This window comes from Talpa europaea (assembly GCF_964194135.1).
Source record: "Talpa europaea genome assembly, chromosome: 6".
Lineage (NCBI taxonomy): Eukaryota > Metazoa > Chordata > Mammalia > Eulipotyphla > Talpidae > Talpa > Talpa europaea.
The window spans coordinates 93,145,437-93,157,283 of record NC_140072.1 but is presented as its reverse complement, the minus strand read 5'-3'; positions in this window follow the sequence as shown (position 1 = coordinate 93,157,283).

Here is an 11,847-nt window from a genome sequence, read left to right as displayed (position 1 = left end):
TTAGAGTTGATTTGGGGGTTAAAGGTTACACTTTTTGAGAAAGGTAGTAAAACATTAATGATGAGTAAAGTTCCTTCTCTCTCACCCTGTAAGTTAACTGGGTGATCCTGTTTGCTCTATAAAGTGAACTGTATTTGCTAAGGGCAATTTGAAACATGCAGCGTAAATGGCCTCCTTGACTTCCTCCTGCCACCAGCCCATCATGTGGTGAGCACTGCCAGGCCTTACCAGGCAGCTGGAAGAGACCTCTGTATCAGTTCTCCACCCCCCACCCCCGCCCCACTATGAGACAAGGGCTGCATGTTTTGTGAGAAACACTGAATTAAGAATCAAGTGCTTAAGAAGTCAAGTGTCACACTTCCCAGAGTCTATACTAATTTGCAAACCAGCTAACCTGTGTACAATGATGCATAGTGAGAAAGGTAAGATTGAAAGCTGGGAGACTGCTCTGATTCTGTTCCTGGCTGGATTCATATGACATCAGCAGGCACTCAGACTCACCAGATGGTGACCTTGGACTATGCTCCAGATTCTGCATCTTGAATGCTATGTGTTTCTTTGCTCACTTCTGGCTTCCCATAAGAATAGAAATCCCAAGAGCAGCACCTTAGCCTGTTTTGTTCATCGCTGTCTTCCTGGTGCTCAGGGCAGTGCCTGGCATATAGCAGGCACTTGCTAAATATTTGTTAAACAAACAAATGAACCTTATTCTCTGTTCTACACCATTGCCCAATGCTTTCATGACTTACCATCTCCCTGAGGAGAGGTGGGTGTTCTGGAGTGCACATGAGACAGATAACAGGATAAGATCAGCAGAGCCAGGAGCTAACAAATGGGCAAGGCCTGCTTGCCTTTGCAGGAAGTCAGCCAACTCAGAGGCCCTTGTGGGCCAAGGGTTGAGGTTGGGCAGGCGCCTCCTTGTCTACTGGGCAAAGATCAGGATGGCACGGGGGATGGAGAACTAGATGAGGTGGAGGAACAGGAAACACATTCCAAGTTGCCATAGGACTTTGGGAAAATGATTTGCTTAAAATATCCAAACTGGATTCTGCCTTAGCTGACTTCAAGAACATGGCGAAAGCCATTTGTTGTTGATTGTCCCTCAATTTAGGCTTGGGGTGTTACTTAAATGGCAACCTCTACACCATGATAATGCTCTTCCAGTTCCAGTGCTTGTGGTCTTAAGACTTGGCTTCCCGAAACAGTCCAGAAGGCCTCATCCTCTCAATGCTGGGCAGGCTGCTGAGAAATTGCCTAAGTCAGTGGAAGCATCTGGAAGATCCTGACCATTTTCTAGGCAGAGTGAGAAAAAGCTTTATTAGTCTTCACACTAAAAAAATATCTCTTGTGACAGGTGTTCCAAGGGAGTGGCTTCTGAGCATGTGTAGGAGGCTGTTGGCTTCTTGGAGGACTGAGGGCTGTGACAGAGCAGCATCAACAGTTACAAAGCTCTTTCAACAAAGCTCATTCTTTGCCCATCACTGTGAACATGGGAGACACCGGTGCTTGAGAGGCAGACAGTCCAAGTTCAGGAGCAGTTACTTTATAATCCTCCCTCTGGCAGTCTGTCCCAAGCCCAGTGACTAAACTTGTGTTGCTGCTGTTTGAAACGTGATAAAAGACTCACAAGAAATGACTGATGCTTCCAGGAGACACAGAGGGAATCCCTGCAGCATTCAAATTGCTTCTCTGTGCCTTATATCAACTGTGCCTTATATCATTGCTGACTAATGATCTTATCTTGATATGGGGTGTGTGGCTGCACAGCCTTTGGCAGCATCAGAGAACAAACAATCTGATTCATTTCTTACTATTTTCTAACATGGAAATCCAAACCGCATAATTGAGGCAAATAATAAAACTTTTTAGAATTATGACTATCCAATTTGAGTGTTGACTTTAATCAAATTACAAACTAATGACCAAATTTGGATTTGATTATGTGTCTATAAAGATAACCAAGGAGCCAAAATAAGTAACCATCAATCAAAGTCTTTTCAGACAATAGCTAGCATTACAACATGCCAATTACATTTTTATCAGGTAGTTAAGTTAATTACCTGTGGTAAATGTGTTAACGGGACAAGCATAGATTGCTGTAAACATTTGCCGACCACTTTAAAATGCTACCCAACCATATGGGAGTATTCAAGGGAACAATAATATGCAGATATATTTATACCTGCTGATGTAATATGAAATCCAATAGAAGTTTAAGCTTGAAATATGTGTCTCTCTTTCCCACCACAAGGTGGCTCTATATGGTTTCTTCTCAGAAAGATCTTGGGCTTCACAGCAAATTTGTGTTTGTGAAGAGGTATAAGCCCTAGGAGATGGCATCGTTCAAACTGGTCCATCAGTCATAAGTGGGGAATGCAGCCTCCCTTCCTTGGCGAAGGAAGCCCCCTTGTTCCTCCTGCCTCCCTCAAGCTCCCAGAGCCCTTGCTTTCTTCTGTGCTTGGCTAGAGCAATATCGAGGGTCTGCACCCTGCCAGGACCAGACCTGTTTTGCTCATTGCTTAGCAGTGCCTGACATGGTGCTTGCAAGTTTTAGGCCACCTTCTTGCATGTGGTGGAGACTGCCCATGTCAGGGATAGGTTGGAAACCTCATACTAAATCTGGGGGATCCCGTGGTGCATTTGCTTCCAAATGAGGGTGCATTGCCTGAAATTCTTCTCCACAGAGAATGTTGGTCTAACTTGATAAAATTTTCAGTGTGTGTCTTATTTCCTTTCCATTTACATTAAAAGGATCCCTTTCTCAAGTCCCCAACTCATGTCATTCAAAACTTGCTTTCAGGTGAGAATGTGAGCAGTTTTCCTTCCTTCACTTCTACTTCTAGGCAGTACTGACTCATATTAGCTCTTTTTTTAGGAAGTCTCTGGATTTATCTCATTATCTCCAAAGTATTTTCTATTTCGACCAGCAGAAGAGCCTCCAAATAGCTTCGCTGCATTTGACTTCTTGAGTGCTTACCACTGGTTAACTTGTTTAATGTCCTTTTTTCTTGACTGCTGAGTCTTTTACCATCCACATTTTTGTTTTTCAGTGCCCCAAATTTGGTGGTTATAATCTTGTCTCTTGCTCCTTTGTCCTTCTGAGACATTGTGCATTTTGGAAAAATATCCTTTCTGTTATTTTATTCAAGCTTCAGACAGAAACAGTGAGTACTTGCTAATTCAAACAACTATTTTTTAATAGGAAGCCTGAACTGAACCCCTCTGTGTGCAGTATCCCATTTACTCATCATAACAACTCTGTAGTGTTATTATTCCTGTTTTTCAGATAAAGAAACTGAGGTTTAGAGGTGTTGAATAATTTGCTTAAGTCCACACAAGGAGAAAGTGGAGTGAAGCAAGAATTCAATTCCAGCCCCTGGCTCTGGCATTGATCATTTTCCTCTGGGAGAGGGAAGGGTGAGATTAGAAGAACTGATTGAAAGTCTAGGAAGCAGTTAGAACCTAGTTAGTTACATGCACACTATACCAATTGCCTTAGTCACCCTGTTGATAAAGGAGGGACTTCCCCCACCCCTAACTCCATGGGATGGCTGAACACTCAAAGCTAACACTGACTGCAGTTTACTGGCCACACACACAGCCAGTTTACTGGCCACACACACAGCCTCCTTGGGGGAGGACACTGCGTGCACTGCTGGGAGAGAGGTGAAGGGAACCCCACGGGTGGTGAAGAGAAAGTCTCCTGACTGAGAAGGAATCCAGGCTGAGATTAGAGCCAAGAAGATGTAGCCTTAGAAAGCCCTGGGAGTAGCCAGTCCAGAGCAGAACAGGTCAGAGTGCTCTGGGAGAGATCTTTCCAAAAGGCCAAAGTGATAGAACACCCGATATGTTTGAGCATATTGAGAGCAAATGGAGATAACTGGGGGACAGTTTAGGCTGAATAAGTGATAAATACATAAGCAACAAAAGACCAAGTAAATGAAAAACCAGACATTTTAAAACTTTGGGTTAAAAAAAAAAAGCTTTGTAAGAAATCACAGTTTACCACATGAATCAGCTGTTAATAGCATTGAGGTAATCATATAAGTACTGAAGATTGATCTAACAAAAATTATGGCACAATCCCAGCAGTACAATGAGGTGTTAAGAGCTGCCTTAAATCTGTATCTGCTGGGCCTCCCTGGTGGCGCAGGTGGTTGAGTGCAGCACTGTGAAGCTGTCCACAGCCTCTGCAGTGCTGGTTCGATCCCTTCTGGCTGCGAAGATGCCCACATGGCAGGACAGGCCTCTCCTGTCTTGCCTGCTGCTCCCCTCAGCAGTGTATTTCGTCAGTCTGCCTGTTCTGTTCCACCGCTCTGATTCGAGTGAATCCTCTCACCCTCCCGCACTTCTGGCCTGTACCCTGGTTCTTGTATAAATAAATAAATCTTTGAAAAAAAAATCTGTATCTGCTGCTTATTACCAGTGGGTGGGCCACTTGCTGTACCACTAACTCAATTTCCTTATCTGTAAAATGGAATCATAATAGAATCTAGGGTTTGGGGAAACATTACATGAATTTTATAAGTAAAATGCTTAGAACAATTCTTAGCATGTAATTGTAATAAGTCCTGCGATTGCTACTTCATGACCATGTAAGAGACTGGAAGAATTGTGTGTGTGTGTGTGTGTGTGTGTGTTTCTGTCAATCTTCATATTCTATTGAGGAAAATCAACAGAAAGTACCTTAAATTAAAAAAATAAAAAAATCAAGAAACAGCACTATAGCAATGTTATTCAGAGACATAAAGGAACATACCAAAATAAAAAAAAAGAAAGAAAAGCTGAGATATATAGTTGTTTCTAAAACTGTAGTATGTCTGGGTAGGAGTGAGGCAGAGGCATGTTTTCATGACAAGTCTTACAAAAAGGCACCACTCTCAGCTCTCAGTTTCTCAGAAGCAGCCCTGAAGGGAGGACCTGTGTGCAAGGTTAGTCAAGGAAGTGCTCTCAGAAGACAGGGCTGGGGTGAGGGAGGGAGTATGCAAGGGATGGGAGCAAGGCCTACCCTTGGCCCAGACAAGGTTGCTGGACTGGCCTCACCGATTCCTCTGGCAAGGGCCAAGTACTCAAGTCACACCCCCCACCCCCACACACAGGTGAGGAGGCTTCTGTAGCCAGGGCACTTCTGAGGTATGGGAGAGGATGTCCAGGGTGCTGAGCCCAGAATACTCTGGGTGGTGGCTTTTAAGTAGCTGAAGCTCCTATAAATATAGCTCAATATTCTCCAATTTGCATTTGTGGCCAGACACTCCCAGACTTGTACATCCAACAGGGTGTGCAATAGCCCAGCTTGTTTAGCCACAACAGCTCAGGGAGGTTTCTGGCTGGAGGGTAGCCTTCGTGGGAATATTTGCTGGGTTTTTTTTTTTTTTTTCAGGTATCCACATATTTCAGTGTCAACTTTCAAGTACAAAGTAGAGGAACCATTGTGGAGTGGAATTTTTTCTTGAACCCCTGAAATCACACAATATAGACAGCCACTCCTTCCCTGGGGGTCTCGACTCTGAGTGGGCTCAAGAAATTTATCCTCTATTTATTATCATCTCCCCATGCAATTTAAGTAAGAAATGATGGTGCTCAAGTACATTTTCTTACAACTGTAATATTCAAGTAACAGGTGTTTGCAAATACAACCAGCAACAAAATATTCTTTATTGCTCAAAATAACTTTGTAATTTTCTGCTGAGGACACTGCCCCAAAACCCTCCCAGATTTATATACTTTCATTTATTGCTACATAGACGCTTAATAAAAAGTTTGCTTGTGGTGACATGATTAAAACTCAGCCTTTACCAACCCTGCTGTAAACAAGGGGCAAGCTCATGCTGATGTTTTTAGCACTTTTTACCACTCAAGTGGCACCCAGTAGTCAGTTCAAAGGTGCTATGGTACCCCCACCCCAGGAATTACTGGGTCTGGCACAGGGTCTCGCACAATCAGCATTGAAAGAACCAACCTTAAACCACTGCACACAAGTCCCCTCCCACGATTACCGGACTGTGAGCACTTGCCTGTCTTTGGCAATCACTAAGAGGATAATTAATTCGAGTCTCTGTAGGAGAAGAGTAAGTAAGCTACTGGTTTATGGACAAGATTTATTATCACAAACCATCCCACCGGAAAATTTGTCCCCTTGTCAATACAGAGCCAACTCTCCTGGGCCACCCTCTACACCCCTTTGGGATGCTGGAGGGTCTCCCTGAGCTGGAGACAAGCCCATTGGAAATAGTCACTAACTCCAGGACTTAAAATTGTAACCACAGAAAACAACCAAAAGGTCTAAAATTCCAAACCAAGTGCTGGCTCCATTTCTCAGCTGCCTAAGTGTTACTATTTTCTACTCACCTTCTGGAGTAGGAATCCTTAACATGGAGTCTAGACCTAGACGCCATGAAAATTGTGTGTGATGTTTTCTGCTTAGTGTGGGTATTTCCTAAAGAGAGGAGGCGGTAGGGCAAAAAAGAGAGAACTTTTGGTGTGCAGTGGAGTAATTTCCCTCTATATATAGTAGAAGAAATACCCATGTAAGCCATATCTTGAATTTTATCTGCACTGGGGGAAAAAAAGACAAAAGCCAGGGAAAGAGAAAAACTGAAACAGAATTGCTTCCTTCTGCTCTGGCTGCAGACGATGAGCAAGGCAGGATCCTACCCAGTCCCTAGCCTGTTCCTACCTGTGCTCAAATCCCTATTTTAGAAGATTAACATTTGAGACCAGCTCTGCTGTCTTTTCTACAGGTAAGTGAATATAGTAGAGGTTCTTTTGAGATTCTGGGGCAAGTTTGTATCATGATGTCATTGCAGACAATTAGGAGAGTGGTTTCCAGGACACGTTCTGCACGTTCTCAGACACGGCCCCACCAGAAAGGAGCACACAGACCTGGGACATGGACTTTGGAGCAAGACAAGTCCCGCAGTTTGAAAACTCCAAGAAGGAGAAAAATTTGCTTCGAGTTTAAAAACTTACCCTCCCCAGCAGTCTGGAAACCACCAGCCCCCTCTTAGTCTGGGGTAGGGCCCTGGCTTCCCCACCCTCTGTTGGAGGACTGATTTGAAGAGACATTCTATTCTGGTCATGGCATTTTTCTCTTTCTGAGGGAACATGAAAATGTCTTGGGTCTGCAGAATTTGGAACTTAATGACTTAGGGCACTTCTAGGTAAATCACCTGCATCCAGTCTGTGGACTTCCTCCATCCTTCTTCCCTCGTTAATTAATCCAGTCATTTAGCAGCTATTTAGCAAGGGTGTCTGTTAAAAACAACTAGATTACAGATTCTCCCTTTGGCAATTTCTGGTAGAAAGAGACTTGGTGGTGTGAGGAAAAGGGACTGGAGGTCACCAGAGTGTGCCTAACTCACTGGCAGGGTGAAGGGGACATGGCTTTGGCGCAAGGTCAGATAGCCAGGCTAGGTAGCCAGCCCATGGTGATGGTTTACATGCCCCGGGAGGCCAAGGAAGGTGTTTGCTGTGATGCATGTGGAGGAAATGAAAATGCAAAGTCCTGAATTTAGAAAGTCAATAGAGCCTGGAGCTCTGGTCCCAACAGAGAGCACCTCTTGCTTATGCCCCAAGGAGTGACCGCCTATGCCAGCTCCTCCCCATTGCCAGAGTGGAGGTGCCCTGCCTCTGGAACCTTGCTTTCTAAGGAGATTTGATAATTTTTTTGAGTGAGTAGGTGTTACAGAAAATCTTTTAAGAATTGCTATGCCCCTGCCCTGGGCTGTGAGGCAAACAGTACAAACAACTTTCCAGCCTCAAGAAGGGAGCAGGTTTTGCTTTGATACATAGTTGATAAATGTCTCAGTAGGACTGTGTGGAACCCACAGAGACTGGGCAAGGAGGAACATGGAGGGTGGGAGGCTTAGGGACAAATGAGCAGGCAGTGTCCCTTAGACAGGCAGCTCGTACTGAACCCAAGGGTGCCCTCACCTGTGAATAGGATTAATGGCTGCTCTCAAACTTTGGGGATGATTAAATAAGATGAGTATTTAAAGCTCTCAGTATATCAATTATTTTATTGATATAAAATAATTGAAAATAAAAGAGGGAGGGGATGCTATTTCAAAATCAATTCATGGAATATAGGGAACTTGTGAAGCCTGAGCTACATTTTCAAAAAGACATGGCATGTTGGAAAGCAATAATTGTTTTATTCAAGTCAAAAATTAATATTTCAGATGAAACATTATCTGGACCAATCAATGTCTGAGCAAAAGCCACTCTGTGAAAATGTTCTCTCTTCATAGCAGCTCTGGAGGATTGAGTGATTCAGGCAAGAAATGCTTGTTGGCACCTACCATGTGTCAAGACCCGTGTCTGCTGCTGGTTAAGACACAAGGAGCCTGCCCAGCAGCTTGCCCGCTGTCAGGAAAGCTTAATTGCAGATGTAGGTAGAGTGTAAAGCGGCATGAGGAAGGAGGGGCAGGGTACTGTGGGGCCTGGGGCACAGCATTTTGGCCAAAGGGGGCTGGTCTTTGGAGCAAGCTCTTTGGAGGAATTGACCCCCGAATTATTACCACTGCTCTGCCCTTGTTAGGGCTCTATAAAGGAAGAATGGCTTTATCCTAAAGGCTATGGGACACCACTGAGAGTCCTGGCAATTGGGAAGGATCCCTTAGCAGGAATGTGGAAAAGCCCTGGTGAGGGTGGATGAGTGTAGATGCACAATGTACCTGGCAGTCAGGTGAGACCATGGCAGACTGGACAGAGATGGTGGCAGTGAAAGTGAAGAGAGACGGATGGACTCCACCTTGAAAGTAAACCAGAAGCTGCCAGAAATGGGGCAAGAACTTCCTATGTGCCTGCTCACCTCTGCCAGGGGAGTCTCAGTGAAAAAAGGCAGCAGAGGAAATTATCAAACAGAAAAATCTTGCCTGCATGGTAGATGGAAACTGCATATTCAAGTACCTGACCCTGTGGATAATCAGACAGCAATCAGGCCTGCTCACTAGATGGAATCTGGCTACTCCAGACTAAAATGGATTTGAAGTGGGAGGAATGATTAAGCACAGGCCTGCGGTGGTACCCTGGCGGGCAATTACAGCTGCAGGGAATGTGATGATCAGACCAAAGGGAGAGGAGGGCTAATTAGAGGAGCCAGGCTGGAAATGCAGGATGCGCTGAAAACCAAGAAGGCAAAACGGTGCTGGGTCTGAGCCCTGCTCACTGGGTGGCCCCGGCGGGATATCGGGTAAGACATTCAAGGAAGAGATGCTGAGAGCTGATGAGAAAACTGCTGACAGGTTACAACTAGGAGCAAGGACAAAGATACAAGTGACGGCCTGGGGACCTCTGCTGACTGGGCAATTAGACAATCAGTGCCTCCTCCAGAATCTGAGAGATGGGAGCATAGGGAGAATGTGGCCTAAGGGTTAGAATCTCTTGCTCAATCCCCAGGCAAAGTGGAGGGAACTATTCTTAACATTTATCACCCAGCTTACTTGGGACTGACCTTGGCCAATGTTATAGCGGTCATCCATTCATTCATTTCGTTGAGCACTTAGTGTTAGTAAGTTTACAAAGTTTACTGACATACGGCATTTCCATGGTTGAAGGTGTTGGTACAGATGAGGGCAATGGTAGGGAAGAGAGCTAACATTCATTGGGCAATCCCTCCAAGTCATACTTTACCTGTGTTGCTACACACTTTACTTGTGTTTTCTCATTTAATTCTCACCATCTGTGGATACTACTTGCCCTGGACTGACTGTTGTATGTCAATCTCTCAGATACAGAGAGGATAATTAACTTGACAAGTTCTTACGTGATGCTCCCTTTGTGAGAGAGGTAAAGCAGGGTTTTTATAGACCTTATATTTTATAGGCCTACATGTTTTATAGGCAAAACAGTTTGGAAAGAGTTAAGCAAAGTCATACGCAAGTAGTTGGTATAACTTTGAATGGGGGCCCAATTCAAAGATCTTTCTACTTCACAGCTATGAAGACCAACAGAGCAAGTAGCTCGGTTTCTTTAAGCTCAAGGTATGTTTCAGGCACCATTTCCTGGAGGGACAAAGGCCCTGGCTAGCCACCTTGACTGTGCTGGACCAATCTGGGAGAAGAAAGCATTAGAAGATAAGAATAAAATTAGAATAAAATGAGCCACACATTGAAGATCTTCCAGGGCAGTTGACATTTGAGCTATTTTGACCAGTTTGCACCATAATTACACTCATTTTTGTCACACCGTGTATCTGATTTTTGGAAGGAAGAAAACTGAATAAAATTAGATGCTGTGTCAGAGGTCCCCTCCCGTCAGAATCCTCTTTGCTCAAATGTTCTGAGTGTGAGTTGCTCAAATGTTCAGGGCTAGTTATTTGAGGTAATGAGAGATTAACTCTATGTATTAGTTATGCTGCATAACAAATCACTCCAAACATTGGTTTAGCCAACATATATAAACTCATAGTTTCTGTGGATCAGAAACGGGGCATGGCCTAACTGGATTCTTTGCTTTAGGGTCTCTCCCAGGTTGCCACAAAGGAGTCAGCCAGAGTTAGGGTCTCATCTGAAGGTTTAAGTCTTAAACTCTAAGCCCACTTGGTTGTTGGCATGCTTCAGTTCCTTGAGGGCCACTGGACTGACCACTGGATTAGTTGGCTGTTGGTCAGAGGCACACTTAATTCTTTGCCCTGTGGGTTGCTCCAACATGGTAGCTTATTTCATCAAAGTATATGATTCAAAAAGAATATATTCCAGTTTCTACCCTTATGGAAATTAAATCAAGATTGGGGAAATAGGAAATGATATACCTAGCTAGTTAAAGAGAACTCAACACATTTGAAGACTGTCTATTCAGTGCTACAGAAAGAAAGTGCTACAAAAGTTCAGAGGCAGAAAAGACACACGGTGGCTACAGTAGCCATGTAAGATTTGTCTAGAGGGAGCAGGATTTGGTTTTGGCTGTGAATTGTGCCCAGGAGAGGGAGGAACCTGGACAAGGTGTGAACCAGTTTCACAATTGAAGGCTGTTAACTTGGATTGTAAGAATAACATCTAACAGGAATCAAAGGTGCCTCACAAATACAAATCTTGCAAACTTAAACCTAGACATACTTAGATGTTTTAGGGAGATGATGCTGGCTGCCACATGCAAGCGAGCTTAAAAGCAGGAGAGTATAAAGATGGGAAAATGCATCAAGAGACTGTTCCTCGTGTCTAGGCCCAGAGCAAAGACAAGCAAGGCAGAGAGAGGGAGGGAATGGAGGGACAGGTGTGTACAAGTCAGCCCAGCGAGTGAAGGAGGAGGATCAGCGACTCTGATTTCACTGGTGTGGATGGGGTCCCAGTCATCACCATTTTCAAAAGTTCCTGAGTGACTTTAATATGCAGCCAGGGTCGAGAACAACTGTTCTGTGTTTTCATGACTGGGATACAGAATTATGCCATGGTCAACAGAGAGGAAGGGGTGGGGGGCGGGGTGTGTAGCCAGACAGTGAGATTGTTTGACTTACCAATAATGTGGTGTTTGTGGTGACTGATGTTTAAATAAAAAAGAAAATCCACTCATCATGTATGTGAGACACTGGACAAACTGCAGAGAGGTGAGAGGTGGAGCAATGGATCATCTTACAGGAGAAAAGAGAAAGAAAAAAGGCACAACTTAGATCCTATTAGATGCTTTATAAGTGTGGTTGTTGGGAGAACTGAAAGTTGGTAGTAACCAGGCTGGGGGCTGGGAGGGATGGTGGTGTTGGTGCACATAATAAATGGGACTATGGGTAATATAATCTCATTCATTCCCCAAATGACTCTAACAGATTGGTATTTACAATAATACAGTTTAAAGGTGAGAGGAGACAAAAGAACTGTCTATAAAGTTCTGCAGTTAGAGTTAGAATCCAAA